General features: G+C 41.3%; 1 non-coding gene across 1 annotated transcript; it reads left to right on the forward strand.

The window, feature by feature from the left end:
* The first annotated feature begins 16,527 nt into the window (after positions 1 to 16,527).
* On the forward strand, positions 16,528 to 16,631 carry LOC111726675. The gene has a single exon (XR_002774393.1). It is a non-coding gene; the product is annotated as a small nucleolar RNA U13 (small nucleolar RNA).
* Positions 16,632 to 24,175: the final 7,544 nt, after the last annotated feature.

The following is a 24,175-nucleotide window of genomic DNA, read 5'->3' on the forward strand; positions in this document are numbered from 1 at the left end:
GAACTATCTTTGCATTATGATTTGATTTTTTCACATACTTCTTCCCAGCATAGTTATAAACTCATATAAAGCACAATTTGCCTTTTACGTCTTGTGCTCAGCACAGTCCTGGAGATACTGGTGGGCATCCCTGACCCTCCACTGAGTGGAAACTATAGACTAGTGAGAGTTATAATGGCAGGACTAGTGAGGGGCGGGCTGGAGGGGTTCACCCAGGGCTGGATCTTCAGCTTTGGTGAAGTAAGTTCCTGAAGGGGACCACTTTGAAGAATAATACTCATCTCAATGTGGTATGTTCTGGGCTGTTTATGAAAATGTCACCACTCTATGTGGTTATGAACCTACACACCTTCTCATGCTTACTGTTTCCCCTGTTTGACAATTCAGTTCAATTTCCCTCATTACCCTCATCCTCAGAGTTGTTGTCTAGGTTCAACCAAGTCTTCTCTCCATCACTTTGACCCTGACAATCCTATATGACCCCAAGAGTCCTTCAACTCCATTAAATTAGTTAATTGGCAAATGCTCTTTCATCTTCCTGCTCTGCCAAGCACTGTACAGGACACCATCAGGGCTGAAAGGAACAAAGTTCATGCACAGCTGGGCTCAAGTCAGGGCATCCTTCCTGGAGGAGGCGTGTGTGAAACTGACCAGTAAAAATAAAAAAAATGTGATAGACAGAAGTGGCCGGGTAGGAATCCATAGGTCCAAGGGGATTTATCCTCAGATACATAGAGCAGGAGGAATTGCGGGTGGGCAGGAGCATGGGTGTGTGCATAAAAGTCCATCAGGTTAGTCCCAGATGAGGACTTGGGCACGAAGGCAACATGCCTGGCTGGGAGTCAGTAGACAGTTTAAAACAGTGAGAAGCTACTGAGTTTTGAGAGTTGGAGGGGCAGGATTTCATTCACATTTGATACTCCCTCAGTTCCTGGCATTAAACCTTCCTGGTGGAAGGAGAGGATTATATATTTGTTGATTGGTCAATGAACTGCGGAAGTCACTTGACTGCACTGTCAGTATCTGAATCTTCCAGAGCCTTGATTCTCCTCTCTCCTCTGCGTTGTTCAGGCAACATTTATTATAGGAAATGGCTCTGGCTTTAAAGACAAAGGAGAAGAAAAACTCCTAGTAAAGCAGAGATTGTCAAAGCCGAACCGTTTCTAAGTGGTATGATTTCTCCCTACCCAAACTTTACCGCAAGGCCCCATTAAAGGGCTGCAGAACCCCAGCATGAAAGGGCTATAAATTAAGAGACTCCAGACATCAGGGACAGAGTCGTGATTCCCACTGGAGTTTGCTGTGCATTTCTTTTTGCAAAGCATCAAAAGCAGATTGAAATCCTGGCCGAGAAGCTTGTGAAAGGGGAGAGCTGAGGGAAAGGGCGAAGGCATTAAATAATATATAGATTTTCACGAAAAATCATTTCTGCTTAAATAGCTGACTGCCCACATTGGTGACCAGGTTCGGCAAGGAAGGCGGCTGGCACTGCTGACAGTGGAAAGCACAGAGCCGATGCAATCACCAGAGGCACAGTGACCGTGTTTAATGAGCTTTTAATTGCCCCAAATTGAAGTTCCAAATTTCTAGGTATAAGGTGAAGACGATTTATCCTTGTTTTATTAATCCTGACGAAAGCACTTCTCCTGGCTCTATGATAACAATCATTTATCTACTGGTATAGGTTAAAATGTACAAGTTAAGTTGTAAAAGTTAAAATTCCAGACACCCCTACACTGCTCCAGGAGCATTTTCCTCACCGCCAACTCTTCTATGAGAGGCCCTGCAATGTGGGAGCTCTGTTCCCACCGTCCTCCAAGAGCGTCATGCCCGCCAACCCTCTGGCCCTAGTACATTTCCACTGAACGGGACCCTGGCCAGTTTCAGGGAAAGGCGGGCCCCCGGCATCACCCACATCCGGCTGCACAACTTGACTCAGCCTTGCAAATAACTACCTGCCCGTTCACCCAAGGCAAATGTTGATTTATGCTGAACGCTAAGTGAGTGGAAAAGAATGATGACTCACTTTCATTGTATGACCTTTCTGCTTTCACAAGGAGAAAGCAGACAGTTTAAAAAGAAAAGCAATTTGTCTTTTGCTGATTTTTTCTTGTATGAGGTCTGAATTTCTCTGCCTAATATTCTACGACCTACCCTTTAACGCATGTCCCGCCACTTGCTAACTCAGTCTCCGCTCGTAGGCATCCTCTCCCACCTTCAACACAACGTGCCTACTTGTGGGTCTTTATTCCTAATGTTCTCCTTTCCTCTCTGCCTTCCAAATCCACCTCATTGGAGGTCAAAATCTATCCATGAGCATTCAGACTTACCAAAGACAGGCAGAGTACTGTCAGATGTTTGTATCCCTTGCATTGTTTGAGGAGCTAACAACTTCTGTTTCTCTCTGACTTGTAATCTCCTTCGGGGGGAATTCTCTGCTTTTTTTTTTTTTTTTATCTCTGCCTTAAAGTTAGCACTATGGCTTGCAAAATGGAGTGCCCAGTAAGCACTCATTCACAGCAAGGCCAATCCACTTGTTTAGCTTATCAGCTGATAGAGGCCAGCAGAGAGTTGAGGGAACATCCAGCTCATTCAATGAGTTTAAAAGCCTTTGATATAGCCAGGCACTGACCAAACCCATCACTGTCCAGTGCAGCCTCAAATCAGAGATGTCCTCACTCAAGCTTGTCTCTAAAGGCAGCACAATCAAAGCTCCCTATTTGTTTCTTCCCTGAAACTTCTACATATCTTTCAGAGCTTCAAAATAAAAATCAAAACAGGCCAGGTGCAATGGCTCATGCCTGTAATCCTAGAACTCTAGGAGGCCATGGTGGGAGGATCACTTGAGCTTAGAAGTTCAAGACCAGAGCAAGAGCAAGATCCTGTCTTTACCGAAAATAGAAAAAATAATGAGGTGTTATGGTAGGCACCTGTCCCAGCTACTTCGGAGGCTGAGGCAGGTGGATCACCTATGATCTCAGGTAAAACTCTGATCACATCTCAGTGAAACTATCTCCAAATAAAAACAACAACATTGTTAATACTGATGATTTATGATGAAGATGATGATGAATGGAAGAATAGTTAACATTCCCAGGGAGTTAACTCAATACCAAGCAATATTTTTTTGCATTTTACCCGTATTATTTTATTTATTGCTCAGCAATTATAGGACAAAGTATTTCCACTTTAATGCGAAGAAAACTGAGCCACAAGTCCTTGATAACCCACCCAAGATCATTCCAGAATTCAAAGCAGAGTTGGGATTTGAATCCAAGAAGTCTGATTCCAGAGTTTGAACTCTGAGTGGTACATCATTCCTCACACTGTCCCACTTAGTTTGTGCAGCACTTAGAATGGCAGGGAAGTCATAACCCATTCCCTGAAGGCATTAGAAATTATTTAGCACTTTATTTTTTCTAAGTACTTTCGCCTGCATTAATTCATTTACTCTTGACAAGAGACCTCTGTGGAAGGTAAGCTGAGCATTTCTATACTTAGGAGGAGATAGGGAAATGGATGCCTTGCCCAGGAGTCTAAGTACATCAGGAAAGCCATGAAGTGTCAAGGAAGCAGAGTCATAGGACACAGGAGAGGGGAAGAGTCAGCATATACAAATCAACTATTCATTTTGTTGCAAAGCTACTGTGGCGCTAAGGGGTGACTTGCTGAAGATTAGGCAACAGATGAGTAGAAAAACAGGTACAGAATTGGATTTTGTGACTTCTATCTACTCCATGGCCTTCCATTGTAGCACCATGGGTCTGAACATGATTCTGAAAATAAATAGTGAAAACGGGGTCTTGGTCTAATATAAGAAGACCTACTGAAGGCTGTGTATGCCTCTTAGAGAGTCATGATACACCAGCTTTGAGAACTCATGCAAAGCAGTGCATAAACTCATTTGACCAAAGACACTTTTTAATATCTCCCATTAATGTCCCTTTGCAGAACTAGTACTCTATGGTAGTCAATTTGCATAGCAATGCATAACAGATATATTGGGATATGCAATTACAAATAATTATGATTTTTTTCTTTTGGCTCTTGGAACCAGATGCAAAATGAAAAGAAAAAATAGTTCTTCTTCCTTTCTTCTCACCTCCTAAACACCCTCTCTCACCACCACCGCTCAATCTACACACTTCACTCCTCTACCCTACAATGAAACATGGATATTTTTCAGCCCACTTAGATGAAACATAATGGAAAATTAACACTTGCTAAAGAAAGAACACCTGTACTCTTGGCTGTGTGTAGACACACATTCACGCACACATGCACACGCACACACACACACACACACACACGACTTGAATCTTTTTTCAGTGTTTTGAAATCGTTACATTACTGCCTTTGTGTAAGTAAGGACTTCATATCCTCACTGTTATCTTGGGATTGTCTGGTTTGTAGAAGATTATATTAGTCTTCTCCAACTTCTATAACAAAAAGCTACTGGGTGGCTTAAACATCAGAAATGTATTACTCATAGTTCTCCTATCCTCATTATTTTGGGATTGATGTAAGTCCAAGATCAAGGTGTCAGCAGGTAGGGTTCATTCTGAGCCCTCTTCTCTTGGCTTGTAGGTGGCCATAATCTCACAACCTCCTCTTCCCATGTCTGAGATCAGGGACTCACCCTTATGACTTCACCCAATCTTAATTCCTTCTAGTCCTTATCTCTGAATACAGTCACGTTAGGGATTAGGACTTCATCACTTGAATTGGGCAAGAGTGGACACAATTCAGACCATAACAACTATGGGAAGTCATGAAAGCAGGATGTGTTGGTGATGATTCAAGATGGTCTCTTAGTAATAGAACGAATTTGATTTTTCTAAAGAAGGAAACTTGGGGCTGGGTGTGGTAGCTCAACCTATAATCCTAGTACTCTGGGAGGCTGAGGCAAGAGGATCACTTGAGCTCAGGAATTCATGAGCAGCCTGAGCAAGAGTAAAACCCCCATCTCTACTAAAAATAGAAAAATTAGCCTGGTGTTGTGGTGAGCACCTGTAGTTCCAGCTATTTGGGAGATTGAGGCAGGAGGATCACTTGAACCCAGAGTTTGAGGTTGCTGTGAGGTAGGCTGAGTCCATGGCACTCTGGCCTGGGACAACAGAGTGAGACTCGGTCAAAGGAGGAGGAAGAGAAGGGAAAGGAGGGGAGAGGAGGAGGAGGAGAAGAAGAAGGAGAAGAAGAGGAGGGGAGGAGGAAGAGAAGAGGACTTGGACAAATTCTTCACACGTTGCTGCCTCATACCCCTTTTGAAAATTGGTGGAGGAAAGGAATGAAGAATTTCAATGGATGGTTAACAGCTATATCTGAAAATGTTAATCTCATACGAGCAGAAATAAGATGGCAAATTCATGTTCAGATATAAATAACCAACATGCATTCCTGCAAGCACCTCTTTGGGGCAGAGAGAGAAACCAGAAGTGGAGTGGGAGGCAGAACACACCAGGGACAGCCCTGCCCTCCATGCACCCTCGAGGGGCGGGGTGGGGGAGGAGCTATCTCCCCTACCTGAGTGCCAACCACACTCAAGATCTTGCCTTTTCACGTGTGGCCTGAGCTGAGCCCCAGGGGACTACAACTTCCCCATCCGCACTTCCATCTCTCTCCCCAGATGGCAGGCAGCACTGTGGGCACACAAAACCTCTCCCCTGACTTTACCCCCACTACCCACCTACAGGTGCAGCCAAAGCCAGCAGAGAGAGGAGGGCAGGGCGTGTGGGCTGGGAAAGGGCACAGCTCTCCGGGAGACTGAGGGCGGCATTCATGACAACGGTAAGAAGGACCTCACTGATCACACCCTTTCTCATTATTTCAGGATTATTGTAATTTTATGCAAACACTCCGTCTTTGCAACGCAGCTTCTGACGGCCACAGTTCTTGTTTGCCGCTGGCCCCCAGCAATGCTAATAAACGGCTTCCGGATCATTTTTATTCATTTTGTGCATTTCACTCACAGTACTTCATGTGACTTACGTAGCCCCTGCAGCTCATATTTCTATTTGAATTGCAGGGCAAGTAGTGAGTTTTAACATTCCAACTGCACACACATTCTTCTTTCCCTCGAAATGAAAGATCATTTGAACTTTGAATTGCATTAGCATGACATTTTTCTACTAAATTACCCTGGCTGCACTCAACGGCCTGAAAAGAAACAAACCTCTTTTAACTCTATAGGCTAGGAGTGAATAAATGCCAGAGAAAACACCAACAGAGAGGAGGGAGGAGCCCCGGCCTGGCCAGCCCCGGATGCCCCCGCTGCCATGAAGAGCCCATCTGGGATGCTGACCTGGCAGACTGGGGTCACTGCAGTCCCCCAATGCCAGGCCATGGCTGGGGCATTTGAATGCATGGAGCCAGGAGTTAATGGTTATCAACAGCTGTTGCTTTGTGACAAACGAGCTGCAGCTTCTCCTATCATTTTTAAAAAGCAATAATGTTTGCTTTTTTATATTATAATTGCAAGAAATATTCATTATGGGAAATCTAGACCATACCAAAAGAATAAAGAAGAAAATAAAAACCACCCATACTCTCACCTCTCAGATGAACTATAACTACCGGGAATGTGTTTTTCCTAGAGCAGAGAGAGTCCTATTCAATTATCCAGGTGCATAGCATTGTATTTATTTTGCATAAATAAGGATATATATTTGTGATTTGAATCTTTTTTTAACTTGACATTTCTTTTGCAAGCATTTTCCCGCTGCTTTAAGAATCATGATTTACAATGAGTATGTGATATATTTCCCGTAGGAGTGTACCATGTTGGTGTAATCGTTTCTTCCCTGGTCTACATTGAAGCCACTTCTGAGGTTTGCATTGATAAAAAACACTGTGATGAACATCTTCTTGCCCATCTTGGATCTGATAACTGGTAATAGTTACCACTTCTTGAGTGCCTACTACATGCCAACTATATTAATAGACACATCCCGGAGGGTATAGTATGTATTATAATAATATAATATACAGCATGTCCATAAAGTTCATGTGCAATTTAAAATAGTCAACTATTTCACTCCACTCCCAGGCTAAAGCTGCCTCAAATAGAGAATAGAGAATAGCAAGAGAAAAAAAAATAGTCAACTATTTTAAGTTGCACCTGAACTTTGTGGATAGCCTGTATAATCATTATATATATTAATCCTTGTCATCACTCTCAGAGGTGGTTATTATTCTCCACATTGTAAAGGCAAAGAGAGTGAGTACAGAAGTTAACTAACTGGTTCAAAGCCCTCAGGTAGGAAAGAACAATTCTATGTTTTGATCTCAGGATTTTCTAACTCCAGGATCATTCTATACTCTTTTACCCCTGTTCTGGAGTATTACTGACCCTCCATTTCCTTCTCTGAAGGTTGCAGGAAAAGGTATCCAAGACTACCAAGGTAAAAACCCAGCTCTTACCCCATAAGCCTGCCAGGAGCTCAACAGGTGTTTGTTCTTAGCCTCCATCAAGGAACAGAGATTTCTTTTCTGAACGCAAGTTGACTGTGGGGTGACGATTCTGTACTGAACGACTGTCTGCAGCAAGGGCCAAGTTTAACAAAGGGCGTCAGGTCCTGTCAGAGCCACCTGGACAGAGTCTTCAGTCCATGTCGACTGCTGGGTGCAGGGCAAGGGTGAAGACCGAGAGAAAAAAATAGAAAAATGATTTATCTTCTCAGTGCTTGTTAGCACAAAAATGCAGTGATATGTTGACATTTTCTGTTCAGGGAGGTCATAAGGATCACCTTGCAGGTTGACATGGAAATTTGTCACTCCTACTAAATGACTTGGTGGTGGTCAACCGTCTTAAGTACCTTGAGTGATACATCACAGCTGCTCTGGCAAAGGCACGTGGATTCATTTGCTTTCATGAAGCTTCATGACAAAGCAATAGTTCTTAGCACTGTCCTCTAAGATCTACACGAAGCAGCCTTAGCCTTGGAGTGGAGTGAAAATAATGAGACCCACGTATCTCCTCCCATCTTCACAGTCCTGTAAGTGTGAGACCTTGGTTTGAACACCAGGACTGCACAGTCCATGTGTTGTGACCACGTAGGCACTAGACATGGCAGGTGCCTGCTCCTAGCTCAAAGGCTGCACAATGGGCCCCAGGACAGCTTGACTATGCATCAGCCCTGGGATAGGGCCATTCCAAGCTGCCTCTTTATTCCTGTCTCAAATTTTATACAATAGAGAGCAATATTTGGCACAGAAACCTATGCTTCTCCTGAGCCAGGTTGGGAAATACTCCTTGAAAAGCCCACTTGCAGCAGAGAGATTTAGTGAGAAGCATGTTTGCTCTGAAACTGGGACCTGCAGCCATTAGTCACATGGTCTCAGAGAAGTGACCTTCTCTGAACCTCAGTTTCTTAATATGCAAAATGATTCCTTACTGCATTCATTTAATCTCATTCACTTACTGACTCCTTGCTATGAGAATGATAGGTAACATCTACGAGTGATAAGTGTGTGTAGACACAGTCACAGATGCCGTTCACATGTGGGCTGACAAAGCAGGCACGGTGCCTGCCTTCAAGGAGTTTGCCATTGGGTGGGAAGAAAACATTATGTGAATAAGCAAACATATAAACACAGATTAGAATAAACACAGTTAGATAAATGAACAGAGTGCACTGGTAAAGAACACTGGGGAAAGAGATAAGATAAGGAAACATCAGGATCAAGAAGGATGATACTTGTGGGCAGCGTCTGTGACTCAAAGGAGTAGGGCGCCAGTCCCATATGCCAGAGGTTGTGGGTTCAAAGCCAGCCCCGGCCAAAAACAGCAAAAAAAAAGAAAAAAAAAAAAAAGAAGGAAGATACGGGACCTTGTAAGAGATATGAAAGAATAAATGTGGATAAAATACCTTTGATGCCTGACCCAGAAAGGAGAATTATAAATGTCATTTATGTTTCTTTCTCCTCCTAATTTATGCAGTAAAAACTCTGAAAATGAAAGAACAAAACCAAACGATCCATGACATGTAATACATAAACAGTAATTAATGGTTGTTATAATTATTATAATTAAATTATTATTATTATTATTATTATTATTAAATCTCTCTGCTGCAACCAGGGGAATGGGCTTTTCAAGGAGTATTTCCCTATCCCAGGTCTCGATATCGCATGGACCTCCTTGCCCCTTGAAATCTCTTTAAGAAAAACTTAAACCTTCAGTTCTATTCCCCATGGAAATCTCAACCCCACTCCAAAATGTCTGTCAAATTCCTCTGGGTAATTCCTTTGAGCCCTCCCAGCTCTGACCACTTGATCATCTCACACACACTGAGATGTAATGCTCCACATTAACCAAGTTTGGTTTCCACAATAAGTAAATGGATGAATGAATAACACTCAGACACAGCAATTTTTGTGATTAGTAGACTTTGCTGAGGGTGTGGAAGGGCTGAGGTTGGTGGAGGGAAGCGGCAGGTTTACATGGCAGCAAAGAAGTTAAACAGAATACTTTGGCTTTTCCATTCTAAAATGTTAAGACTCAGAGTTCATATCACAGTGGTTACGGCACCAGCCACACACTCAGAGGCTGGTGGGTTTGAACCCAGCCCAGCCAGCTAAACAATGACAACTGCAACAAAAAATTCCCGGGCACCTGTAGTCCCAGCTACTTGGGAGGCTGAGGCAAGATAATCACTTGAGCCCAAGAGTTTGAGGTTGTTGTAAGCTGTGACACCATGGCACTCTACTGAGGGTGACATAATAAGACTCTGTCTCACAAAAATAAAGAAATAAAATGTTCTTAAGTCTCACGTGGGCCACCTCATTCCATGTATATGGCAGGATGCCATCAGCTCTTTCTCAGGAGGAAAACTCATGTCTCTCTTTGATCGTCCTTACAACCATCAACATACTAGGCTGGACAATTAAGTTCACAAACTTAGCCTAGAAAAAGTGCTACATACCTCATTGCTGACTATCACTGTGGTCACCAGATGGTCAAGGGAAGTGAACTCTTCAAAGTTTCTTAGGGGAACACTCCTCCCCACATCCCGGACCACAGGGAACATGTAAGAGAAACTTCCTTCTCTCTGACCTTGGTGATGGGGTCATTGCCCCAACTATTGTGGCTGGCTTCTGTGGAATAGAAATTCTTTTCCATGTTTTCTTTGAGAAGTTGTGTGGTTTCAGAGTTTGCCCTTAGGCCTATAATCCATGTTCATTTTTTGTATATGATTAGAGGAATTAATAGAAGTGTTTTGCTCCAGCACCGTTTGTTTGAAGACTATCTTTTCTCCACCTAAGTGCCTTTGCATCTTTGTGGAAAATCAATGGACCATATAGATGTGATCAATTTCCATGCTCTAGATTCTTTTTCATTTATCTATTTATCTATCTTTATACATATACCATATTGCCTTAATTACTATAGCTTTGTAAGTTTTAAAGTCAGGTAGTGAGGAAGCCCTCCACTTTGGTTCTCCCTTGTCAAAGCTGCTTCAACCATGGTAGGTCCTTCACACTTTCCTGTGAATTTGACAATTCGTTTGTCACTTTTCACACACACATACAAAAACATCTTCTGGAATTTAATGCCTTAGTGCTGAATCTGTAAATCAATCTGGGGAAAAACTAACACATTAACAACACCAAGTCTTCCAATCCAATGGCATGGTATTATTTCTCAGTTTATTTCATCTCAGCAGGAGTTTGTAGTTCTTTCTACATGTTAATTTTGTTAGATTTATCCTTTTGGTACTATTTTAAGTGGTATTGTTTTTAATTTTATTTTAGCTCATGATCATTGCTTGTATGTAGAAATAAATCGAATTCTGTGTGCTGATCTTCTATGCTCTACCTCACTCTTATTTCCTGAGCTTTTTGCTAGATTCCATAGGATTTTCTTGGTAGATGATGAGGTTGTCTATGAAATAAGAGAGGTTTACTTTTTTCTTTATGATCTGAGTACTTTTTATTTCATTTTCTTGTCTTATTGCCCTAACGAAAATCTCCAATACAACCTTGAATAAAAATAGTAAAAGTGAATATCCTTTTCTTTTTCCTGACCCTACAAGGAAAACATTCAGTTTTTTACCATGAAGTATGACATATGCTGTAGGTTTTACATAGATACTTGTTGTCAGGTTGAAGAAATGCCTTGCTAGTCCTTAGTTTGTTGAGAGTTTTTACCAGGAATAGATGCTGGATCTTCTTCTCCTTCTCCTTCTCCTACTTCCTCTTCCTCCTCCTCTTCTTCCTCTTCCTCCTCCTCTTCTTCTTCTTCTTTGTTATCTTCTTTTTTTTGTAATTTCAGATTAATATGAGGGTCCAAGCAATTAGGTTACACTGTTTGCATTTTTTAGTCCCTATTGTACTTGTGTCCTTCACCCAGGAGGTGTTCCATATACATTTATACTGTGCCCATTTGGTGGGAACACATCAATCCCCTCCCGTCCTCCCCTTTACCCTCTCTCTCCTACCCATTCCCCCCAACTTGAATATTTCTCTTGTGTAGATGTGTATGAATGATCATCTACTGGCTTCATATTAGTATTGAGTACATTGGATACTTGCTTTTCCATACTTGTGATACTTTACTAAGAATAATGTGTTTCAACTCCATCCAGATTAATACAAAAGATGTAAAGTCTCCATCTTTTTATGGCTGAATAGTATTCTGTGATATACACTACAGTTTGTTAATCTGGGTTGATGGGCTCTTAGGTAGTTTCCATGTCTTGGTGATTGCACATTGAGCTGCAATAAACAATCTAGTACAAATGTCCTTATGATAAAATGATTCTTTTTTTCTTCTGGGTAGATGCATAGTAATGGGATTTGGGGACCAAATGGAAGGCCTATTTTGAGTTTTGTGAGGATTCTCCATACTTCTTCCCAAAGAAGCTGTATTAATCTGCAGTCCCACCAACAGTGTAGAAATATTTTCTTCTCTCTGCATCTGTGGAAGCTGGATTTTCTTAATTTTTTTTTTGTATTCATCAAGATAATCAGGTATTTTTTCTCTTTTAGTCAATATGGTACATTACATTTATCGATTTTCAAATGTTACAGTAACCTTTCTTCTTATTACCAGTTATTTTCCTGTTTCATAGTTTTTCTTTTTTTTTTTAACTGGATGCAAAACATTGCTATCATTTACCATCATTTAATATGTCATTGCTGGATATTTTTATGTGCCTGTTAAAATTCTTGAGCTTTGTTCTGGGATGCAGTTAAATTGATTGGAAATAGTTTGATCCTTTTGTGTCTTGCTTTTAAGCTTTGTTAGGTGAGATCAGAGTGACATTAGCACTTGGTCTAATTTTACCCTATTACTAAATCAAATCTTTGTGAGTACTCTACCCAAGGCCTGGTGAATTATGAGGTTTTTCACTCTGGCTGCTATGAACAAGAATAAGTCCTGGACATGTTTGCTGTCTATCATAATCCTTTTGGATGGTTCTTTCTCTGGCCTGGAGTCGTTTCCCCATATCTGCAGGCATTAGTGCTTAGCTGAGTCGGACTCTGCAGCCCTTCCAAGTCCCCATCTCAGCCCTCCTCCCAGGCACTCCACCTGGTCTGTTCTAGTCTCCTTGGCCTCCCCATACGACCAGCTCCATCCCTTCAACTCAAGTTCAAACTTGTTTCTCCTTCCTTGTGCAACAACCTGAAAAATCTCTCAAGCTAAGGCAATCATACCTTACCCTATTTCTGCCCACTTCTCAGAGATCACTATCATTTATTGCCTAATATCCAATGTGTTGGAGACCACATATTATTGTCCAGTTTGTACTTGTTTCACATACTTTGTCCGGTTTTTAATTGTTTCAGGAGAAAAAGAATTAACCATAGAATGTTGACCACACAGAAAAGCACTCTCACGGGTCAGTGATAGGCAGAAGTGACCAACACCAAAAGGGGCTGAACCACAGTCTCGACCAGCAGAGAGTGCAGCAGCCAGGACACATAGGTGTTAGGGGCCTAAACCATCCCCACCTCCCCTCCCAGAATAAAAGGCTTACCTGGCCCCGGCCCAAGAGTTCTGCTGGTAAGGCCCTAGTGCCCCAGCAACCTGTAGAATCTTCCTCCCCTTATGCCTAGTATAAAAACAAGCCTCTAATCACACTCAGTGCAGCCGCCATCTTTGCCCAGGTAGGTCTTAGTCCTCTTTCATTAAACTTGGCCGGAACTTCTCCTGGTCTCCTTTCTGGGGTGGGGGGGGGGTGTACCACCTGAGCCACTTACAGTTGGCAATCACATAAATTCTTCTCCTGCTTCGCTTCTCCAGCTCAATTCCAAGAGTAATTCAAGTAAAGGGAAGATGGAGAGAAAAGCAGGCTAGTAAGGGCAGCAGGTAACAATTTCCCCTCCACTCCAAACCACTGGATCACACCTTGCCTCTCAGGAGAATGAGGTGAGCTTGGAACCAAAGCCCTAAAGAGTAGATAGACAGAACTAAAACTTAACAATCAATGTCATTTTGGTTTTCAATGACCAAAGATCATTTTGGAAATGAAATTAGGTATATTAAGGAAGTTCACTACCCTATAGAAAAGGGGAGATTGATAAAACACAATTTAGCAGTTATTGGAAAAATACAAATAATTCATGATTACAACTCAATGAGTTAAGACATTGTAATCCAACAGGCTACAAGTGTATTAGTTTAACTCCTCTGAAAATTAAAATGGCAATCAATACATCAAGAGTAACAAATAAGTTTATACGTTTTGATCAGTGGTATATCAGTAAGGCAGTTCTCCACAAACAAAAATGGAAACAAAACAAGAATGAAACAAAACCAAAAAAGTCCAGATTCATGGCACTTGTCAATTCAGTGTGATATAAATACTCTTACGGGTTTCATAATTTTCTTTATAGAGGTCCTTCACCTCTTTTGTTAGATATATTCCTAAATATTTCATTTTCTTTGGGGCTATGGTGAAAAGAGTTGTATCCTGAATTAACCTCTCATCTTGGCTGTTGTTGGCATATTAAATACTCTTACGTACCACAACTGATTTTAAGAGAACTTTCTGGGTTCAGAGATGGGAAGAGATTTGCAAAATCAGCTCTTACAAGCTGTCTTGACACAGTACCATCATACCACTGCTTCTGATCTTTCCTCCTAGAAATGAATCCTTAAGAAATAATTATGTCAAGTGCTTTTTCTGCTTCTACCAAGATGATCATATGGTTTTTTGATTTTTTTTTTCTTTGCAGTTTTTGGCCAGGGCCAGGCCTGAACCTATCACCCCCAGTATATGGGGCCGGTGCCCTACTCCTTGAGCCACAGGCGTCACCCAACGATCATATGGTTTTTATCTTTCATTCTGTTAATGTGGTGTATCATATTTAGTGAATGTATCTGTTGAAACTTCTTTGCATCCCAGGAATAAGTCACACTTAAGCATAGTGTATGATCCTTTTAATGCCCTGCTGAATTCAATTTGCTGGTATTTGATTGAGAACTTTTGTATCTATGTTTATCAGGGATATTGGCCTGTGATTTTCTTTTCTGGTCAGGTCTTTGTCTGGCTCTGGCATCATGCTGGCCTCATAAAATTAATTAATAAGTGTTCCTCTTTTTCAATTGCTTGGAAGAGTTTGAGAAATATTGTTATAATTCTTCTTTAAATGCTTGGTAGAATCCACAAGTGAAGTCATTTGGTGCTTGGATTTGGGGGAGATTTTTGATTACTTATTCAATCTCCTTAGCTGTTATTGATGTGTTCAGATTTTCTATTTCTTCACGATTTATTCTTGGGACAATGTATATTTCTAGGGATTTATTCATTTCTTCTATGTTATTTGCATATAATTGCTCAGAAGAGTCCCTTACACTCCTTCATGGTATTAGTACAATGGTTCTCAACCTGTGGGTCATGACCCCTTTATAACAATAAAAATACATCCTGCATATCAGATATTCACGTTACAGCAAGCAGCAAAATTACAGTTATGAAGTAGCAATGAAAATAATTTTATAGTTGGGGGTCACCCCAATATGAGGAACTGTATTAAAGGGTTGTAGCATTAGGAGGCATTAGGAAGACTGAGAACCACTGTATTAGTATAATGTCTTTTTCATTTCTGATTTTATTTATTTGAGGCTTCTCTTTCTTTCTTCTTACTCTAGTTAAAGACTTGTCACTTATATACTTTTAAAAAACCCACTCTTTTTTATAATCTTTTCTGTTTTGCCTTTTATATTTCACTGATTTCTGTTCTGATTTGTATTTTTCATCTTTCTGTTAACTTTGGGCCTTGATATAGTTTAACATCCTTTCATGATAAAAAGTCTCAACAAATTAGGTATAGAGGGAATATAATTCCATGTAAGAAAGGCTGTATATAACAAGCCAAAAGCTAACACCATACTAGATCAGGAACCAAAGGAGGATACCCAATCTCCCCACTTTCATCAACACAGTACTAGAGTAGCTAGACAGAGCAATTAAGCAAGGAAAACAAAATAAAAAGCATTCAAGTCAGAAAGGAAGGAGTTAAATTTCTCTGTTTGCAGATAACATGATCTTAAACATAGAAAACCCTAAAGACTCCACCAAAAAACTGTTAGAACTAATAAATGAATTCAGAAAAGTTGGAGGCTATAAACTTAACATTAAAGAATCAGTTACATTTCTGTGCACTAACAATGAACTATCCAAAAAAGACATTTTTTAAAAAATCGCATTTACCGTCACATCAAAAAGAATAAAATATTTAGTAATAAATTTAACCAAGAAGATGAAAGATCTGTACCTTGAAAACTATAAAACATTGATGAAAGAAACCAAAGAAGACACAAATTAAAGGGAAGATATCCCTTATTTGAGGACTGGAAGAATTAATATTGAATGTCCATACTACCCAAAGTGATCTGCAGATTCAATGCAATCAATCAAAATTCCAATGGCATCTTTCACAGAAATAGAAAAAACAATCCTAAAATATATATTAAAACATTCAAGATTCTAAAGAGCTAAAGCAATCTTGAGAAAGAACTGGGGCCATCACACTTCCTGATTTCAAGTTATATTGCCAAGTTAGAGTAGTCTTAGGATACTACTAATAGGATAATAGCAATGAAACTGGAATAGAGGGGGCAGTGCCTGTGGCTCAACGGAGTAGGGCACCGGCCTCATATGCCGAAGGTGGCAAGTTCAAACCCAGCCCTGTCCAAAAACTGCAAAAAAAAAGGAAAGAAAGAAAAAGAAACTGGAATAGAATAGAAACCCCAGAAATAAACCCACACCTATAGGGTCAACTAACCTTTGACAAAGGTCCCAACTCAAGGGAAAATGATTGTCTCTTTGATAGATGGTGTTTGGGAAACTGGATATTCGCAGACCAAAGGATGAAATTGGACTCTAATACCACACACAAATATCAACTGAAAATGGATTAAAAGATTTAAATGTGAAGCCTGAATGCCCTAAAGGAAAACAGAGAGAAAAAGTTTTTTGACCTTGATCTTCACAATGATGTTTTTAACATGACATCAAAAGTATAGGCAACATAAGGAAAATTAAACAGGTGGAATACATCAAACTAAAAAAGAAACAGATCCTTTTGTGGTTTGCAAGCGTGATGATTGGGTTTTCATGTGCATGCGTGACATGTGCCTCCCACAAATCTTGTTACAACGTCGGCACATTACCCGTCTGACATGAAAGGAAATAAAATAAAATAAAATAAAGAGGAAACAATCAATAAAATGAAAAGGAAACTTGCAGAAGGGGAAAAAATATCTGCAAACCATAGTCTGATAAAGAGTCAATAACCAAAATATGTAGGGAACTCAAACAACTCAATTACAAATAATAAATAATAATAATTACCCCAATTAAAATGAGCAAAGAACCTAAATAGACCTTTTCTCCTGAAGGAGACATACAATGGCCAATAAGTATATTATAAATGCTCACAAAAATCATCAGGATATGTAAATTGAAACCACAAAGGGATGTCACCACACACAAAAAAATCAGCACATGGTACCCCACATAGGCATGAAAGTATTCATGATCTATGTGTATTTGACTTAACAAAAAATATATAGAGAGAAAGGAAAAAAAAAATAACAAGTGCTGGTGAGAATGTGGAGAAAAAAGAGCCATTGTTCACTGTTGATGAGAATATATAAATTATACAAATGTATAGAAAACAGTTGAGAGTTTCCCAAAACAACTTAAAAATAGACCTACTACATGACTTAGCATCCCAGTAATGGTACGTATCAAAAGGAAATTCAATCACACTGTTGAAAGATATCTGCACCCCATGGTCCCCATATTCATTGCAGCATTATTCATAACAGCTAAGATATAAAAACAACCTAAGTGCCCATTAACATGTGAATGAAGAAAGAAGACATGATTACATATAATGTATAGTGGAATATTATTTGGCCTTAAACAAGAAGAAAATCCTGTAGTTTGCAATATCATGAATGAACCCAGCAGGCAAAATAAGCCTGACACAGAAACATAAATACTACAAGACATCCCTTATATGTGGAATATAAAATAGTCGACTTTGTAACAGTGGAGAGTTAAATGGTAGTTACCAAAGGCTTAGGGTAGGGGGAAATATAGTTTTCAAAGGATATAGACTTCTAAGATGAATAAATTCTGGAGATAAAATGCACTACCTGAAGAGTATAGTATTGAACTGTATACTTGAAATTTTCTAAGAAAGTAAACTTTAAGTGATCTCACCACAAAAAAGGGGGGAGAGGGTCCTATGTGAAGTTATATTAATATTAATTAGTTTGATTGTGTTTATCATTTGACAATGTATATGTATAACAAATTAGCACCTTGGTCAACTTATGTAAATACAATATTTATGTGTCAATCACACCTTAATAAAGTTGGAAAAAAATAATTCAAACAAGAAAGGAAGAGCTGTCTGCACAAAATTGCCATTGTATAGTTGTTTCCGTTAGAAAAAGAAAAAGAAAAAAGAAATGTAAGCGATCCAAATAGTTTGTTTATCCACCTCATGGAATATTATGCAGCTATTTAAAAAGGTAAGTAGGAACAGAACAGAACAATATCGAGAAACATTTGGTGTAATGCAAAGTGAATAAAGCGGAATGCAAAATGTTATGTTCAGTACGATTACAATGATGTAAAATATCTACGATTGTGGCCAAAGTCTCCAGAACACACACAAATAAAACCTATTTCATTACAGTCTTGTGAGAGAGAGTAATTTGTTATTGTTCTTTCCAAAGGGCCTTTAAAGTTTTTGCTATAATACATCTTTAAATACACCAGAACAGAATCAGCAGTAGTTGACTTAACCCCATCTCTCAAGATAAATGCTTTTGTAAAACTGGATTAGAACAAGGATACCCAGGCAGTTGCCTGGAGCAAAATCATCTCTGGAAATCTGAGGAAGAAAACAGGTTGACCAGACATCCTACAACAGAGACCTTCAGGTTGAGACCCCCTTCCTACCATAGGGCAGGCTTAGATCATGACAAGGGATGGTTCAAACGCATCTGAGGAGGGTGATCTACTTAACTGCAGATTCTTCCTTCATATGAGAGAATCCTCCTTAGCAGCATTTTGGTCCCGCTGCCTTCTGCCTCTTCTCTAAATAATTGTCAAGAAAATATTTAACAATATTGTTTAAAGTGGTGCCAAGCTGTTAGCTTGTCTGGGGCACCCTGGTGTCTCCCTCTCTAGAAAATACCTCACCAATTTCTTTCATTTCCATTCAAGTCAGGAAAGGTGACGGGAGTCCTGATTTTACCACTCGGCTCTGGCTAAATTCTGGGGACACGATGAGGGATAAAGATGCCATTTCTGCTTTTAAGAAGCTTAGAATTGTAAGACAATTATGCAAATAAATAATCACAGTGCATTAAGTAACTGCTGGTGCATAGAGGAAGTTTACTGTTCCCTTTCCTGAAGCTTCTCCCAGAGAACTCAGGGAGACATGTGATGTGATCCCCTGGGGCCCTGAAAAGGAGGCAGCCCCACCCAAGTCTATTAACCTCTCAAGTTTTCTTCTCCATCTGGGCTCCCTTGCCCTGTGCCAAGATGTGTCCATTTCCTGCACTAGCTTGTTCCCAGGCAAATCCAGCCCGAAAGTGGCCATTTGCTCAGCTGCCATCAGGTCGCCAGGCCAACCTGCCAGCTGGCCAGAGCTTCCTTGCCCTCCCTGCCCTTATCTGTCTCCTCTGAGCAGAGCAGGTGGCAGGAGCCTGGCAGCAGGGAGAACCCACACCATGTGCAAACCCCAGAGCTGGCCGTGGAGGCCCAGGTGCCTCTTGCCGTCCACCAGGGCAGTGAGCAGGAAAAGGCAGAGAATGAGGGTGGCTCCATGGCTCCTGGAAGCCACATGAAAATAGCTAAGGAGAAGGGCACAGATGCTGATTTCTAACTCAGAGGCTGGAAGAGGAAAAGAGATCCTGAATGATGCTCTTGCCTGAAGGAGTTTGGTTCTGACTTGGAAGCCGAGCTTTTATGGTTCTCTGCTTCTCTCCTCTTTACTGCACAGCCCACATCACGTGGGCATCTTCTCAGCCCTCTGAGGCCTGGAAAAGCTGAGTGGAGAAGAGGACTCTTCTCCTGAGAACAGGAAACAAAGCAGCTAACAGTTATCTCGTGCTAGAAAGTTGCACCTTGTTCTTTGAGGAGGGGCCGAATAGTACACGAGCCCTGTGGAAACATAGAAAAACACAATGGTTGGGTGGATAGCAAGACAAGGTATTGAACAGCACTGCTCAAATACAGGGGAATCAAATGGCCAAATCAGAGTCCTGACAATGAAAGCTTTGCCCTTGTCAGACACATGAGGCAGGCGCAGTTCATACCTCTTGTAAGTCTTTACTTAGCCAATTCTTCCCCCAGAAGGTTCACTCAGCTATGGCTCCTCAGAAAGACTGTCGCACAGATTGCTCTGCAGAAACCCATCCTTTCTGTTCTGAACTACAAATGAACCACATAAACAAAGAAATTAGACCCATTGTAACAGACCTCGATTAGTGTTCCCAATGGTTAAGGTACCTGTGCTTGCACTGGGCTTGGTAAAGCAAGAGAACTCGCTAGAAGGTACTTACAAAGCGTTCAGACTTGGGTAAATGGATTTTAATTAGATGAAAGAGAAAGCGAGACTAGTTCCCATGGGAACCAGCTTTTATCTGCCTAGGTGAGCAGAAGTCAGGGACACAAATCCTAATGGCTTTAGATGGCCTTAAATGCGACTGCAAATGTGGATACAGCTGATCTCCTAAATATAGGCTAATATTTATATTTGAGCCATCATACAAGTTTTTTATTGCTGTTGTTCAACAATAAGAAAACATTAGCTGGAGGAATTTCCAGTAAATCCAAAGAAGAACGGCCTGGCTTTCCCCCTCCCCTCACCGGGAGATCACTGCTCATGGTACCAATGCAAGGCATGCCATCTCTTCAAGTGGTCGCTTACATTGTTTTTGCAGATATTAAGAAAAAAACATTGAATTTCTAGGCTAAGAATTAAACATTATAATAATAGCACTTAACACTCACTGAATTCTTACCGCGTGCCATAGGCCTCGTGTGCTTCTCTTAATTCATCTTTCTAAATACCCTGTGAAGTAAGTGCTGTTATTATCCTCCATTTTACAGATGGAGAAACTAAACTCCAATAACCTGCCCAACATTTTACAGCTAAGAAGTTACAGACCTGTGATTTAAACTTAGAACTGTGTGCATCCTGGTCTCTAGAAAAATAGGTATTTCTCATTTGCCTAAATAACTCCCCACATTTACTTTCAGGATTCCTTCTCTCACAGACAAGAAGGGTTGAGTTTAATCCTAATTTGTTTATTAAATTCAATAATAATGTATACAGTACTTTATGCTTCTGCTCTTGTTATACTCATGGTATAAGAAGAAGACAAAAAGTAAATTTAAAAGTTTAATCTGCTTTTCCTCCTTTGAAAAGAATAGAGAGCTGTTGAGGTCAACTTATAGATGTTCATGTTTTTCAGATAGGTAGACTCATACTGTAAGCAAGTCTTACTCATCAGAAGCCGAGATGAAAAATACTTATCCACAAAGATCTCTCCTTTGTTATAGTACCCAAGGGTATGATTAAAATGCCAGGCACCAAAGATACTGGCCTACCTAAATTCCTACCCTGTCTTCTTACACCCTTAATCCAGGCTTCCTTAAGAAGTAAGCTAGGCTTGGCACCTGTAGCTCAGCAGCTAGGGCGCCAGCCACATACACCAGAGCTGGTAGGTTTGAATCCAGATCAGGTCTGCCAAACAACAATGAGAACTACAACCAAAAAATAGCCAGGCATTGTGGCAGGTGCCTGTAGTCCCAGCTACTTGGGAAGCTGAGGCAAGAAAATCTCTTAAGCCCAAGAGTTTGAGGTTGCTGTGAGCTGTGACAACACAGCACTCTACCCAGAGTGACATAGTGAGACTGTCTCAAAAAAAAAAAAAAAGAAAGAAAGAAAGAAACAGGCTAGACCCAGGTCTTTAGTAGGATCACATTTTAGCTATAACACCACCACGCCCACCATACCCCACTGTACCTCATCTCTACCACGTGTGTTTTGAGGCTGCCCCATCAAGGATGAAGCCATCTTTGCCTTCATTCATTCATGCAACAATCACTTCTTATAAGTCCATTAGATGCCAGAATGAACCCTATCCTCAAGAAGCAAGAGTAAATGAATGCAAAAACAAAAATACCTAAATACTATGATAAAAAGAATTTAGGCAATTATAAGATGAGTAAGTAAATACATTCACATGTAGGTTTATGTGACTAAACAGTACTAGTCTAGAAGCGACTGATTTTTAAAAGATTTCAGAGAGGAAACCATCTTTTACCCAAGGGGAAAGATCATGAGTTGTGCAGTGATGTATGTATCACTAAAGTTTGGGCATGATTTGGAAGATACTTGGAAAGATCCACCTTCCCCGTAACAACCGATATTGGCCATATGAAAGACTGCCACTATGGTCTTTTTGCAACAAGCCTAGCCCCAACAATCACAAATATTTCCATCCTCCTTACCCCTCTCTACCAGCCTAAGAACTGGTCAGTATCCAAGGATGGAACAAGAGAGGCATTTTGTCCTTGGGTCAAAAGAAAAAGTCTCTTTTGCCCCCAAAGCTCAGGATACCAGCTTCCCTATCCCTCATGCTGTCCTGTCCCTATCCCTGTCCCATGCTGGCCCACCCTCAAACCCTGTTCTGCCTGGCATCACGGCCCTTTTTCCTGACTCCACTTCTGTGGCCATCACCCATGAGTTGAGCCCAAGATGGCTGCTTCCATCACTGGCCTGGCTGCACACCACTTGTGATCTGTATACCTTATCCAGGCGTCCTCAAACTACGGCCCACGGGCCACATGCTGCCTGCCTATGACTTTTATCCTGCCCGCCGGGTGTTTTTGCTGTAGCTGCCTGTCCTGCTTAGCAGCCGACTCGTCCCGGGGCCCGCAGTCTGGTCCTCCAACGGTCTGAGGGACAGTGAACTGGCCCCCTGTTTAAAAAGTTTGAGGACACCTGCCTTATACTTTCTGTCCAGCACCCACCACCCTACTCTTCAGCCCTCTCATTTGCAAATGATTCCTTGGCCACTCCTTAGCAGGCTGTGAGGCCCAGGAGTTGGAAGGGCGGCGGCAGGTCATCCCTTTTTCCCTCTCCCTAAGCACATGCCACTGCCCTGCCCCTCTACACCCCTGCCTCTAGTCCCCAACTGGGGTCCTGCCTAGTTCATGCTCCCCTGCAGCCCCACTTCCCTCCCCAATCCAGCCTTCATCCTTCCACATTTATAAGCATTTCCATCTGAAAAGGGAACTTTTTTTCTTTAAAAAAAAAAAAATCTCCTGAGTTGGAAACACCAACGATTGTAACTATAGTGATGCATCAATCACATCGCAATAATTGCACAGCACAGGGTTTCCTGTTAGGGCTGAGCTACCTGCCAGAAAATGGCAGCAATCAGGCTATTGGCAGCAGACAATCAGGCATCATTTGTAATTCTTTATGGCTGCATGTTCCCCGGTCCGGGAATTGGATGCTAATCAATCAGTTGTCATGGCAACCCAGCATCATACAGCTATCAATACAGAAAAAAAGATGGGAGAAATTATAAGGGTAGAAAGTGCCACAATCCCTGGAAGGGGGTGCCAGGTGCCCTCACTAGGTGCCAACCCAGGAAAAGAAGGACCAAGAAAGAGCCAGAGATCCCCCCAAGGGTGAAATCTCATGGCTGGTGCAGAGTAAAGCTATTAACCAGCAGGATAAAAAGAGCAGGTGGGCAATTTGGGGGTCACCTCACTATCCTTGGAAATCAGCTGAGCTCCTAGGGCCAGGCAATATGCAGGAAGTCTGAGGGAGAAAAAAGACAAGCTCTAATGAAGGAGGAGAAAGAGAGATCAGGTGGTTATCCAATCAGCCAGTAAAGGATTCATGGCCTCATGTGTCAAATACTTACTGTCTATCTGGGCCACTCAGCGTCTGGGCCACAAAACTCAACGAGGACCCACAACAGTATCTGATGTGCCCAATGGCTCAGTCTTGAAGTAAATGATAGAGGAGGCCAGCATGACCCAGCACAATGAAGGTCACAGATCAAACCATGTGCAAGGACCAGGTTTTAATGAATTCTAACAACATGAGGAGGTCGATTTTTGCTATTTCTATCTTACAGCTGAGGAACATTCAACACAGACTGGTTGAGTAAGCTGCCCAAAGTCACACAGCACAAGGGCTGAGGCAAGATGGGATTACAGCTTGTCTCCACCCAATACTGTGTGGATAGCTGCAGCGTGGTGTGGCCCTGGGGAAGTCATTTCATCTCTCCTGTCCTCAATTTCCTTTTCTGTAAAACAAAGATAAGAACTTTTGGGAGAGTGGTGATGTTTTAAAGAAAATGGTGCCCACAAATTCTAAAGAAAGTTTCTGGCACCAAGTGGCTGCTTCCTTCTTTCTTTCTTTCCTTCTTCAGTTCCACCTGGGGTACCCTAGATAAAGTCTGCACAAACAGTCCCCTTGAATGGGGTTAAGAGTTTGCACTAAAAGGCTTTCTGAACTTTCTGAATTGCCCACCAGAACAAATTGAAGATTTATTGGCTTCTCCATCCCTAGTCTCAGTCTCCTCCTCTCAACTTTTTGGGTGGCTTTGAACAAGAAAGTCACATAATTCCTCACTAACATGGCCTGGCCCCGGCAGAACCAGAACCATCTT

This window comes from Otolemur garnettii, unplaced genomic scaffold, assembly GCF_000181295.1.
Source record: "Otolemur garnettii isolate 467f Iridium unplaced genomic scaffold, OtoGar3 scaffold00074, whole genome shotgun sequence".
NCBI classification, from domain to species: Eukaryota; Metazoa; Chordata; class Mammalia; order Primates; family Galagidae; genus Otolemur; species Otolemur garnettii.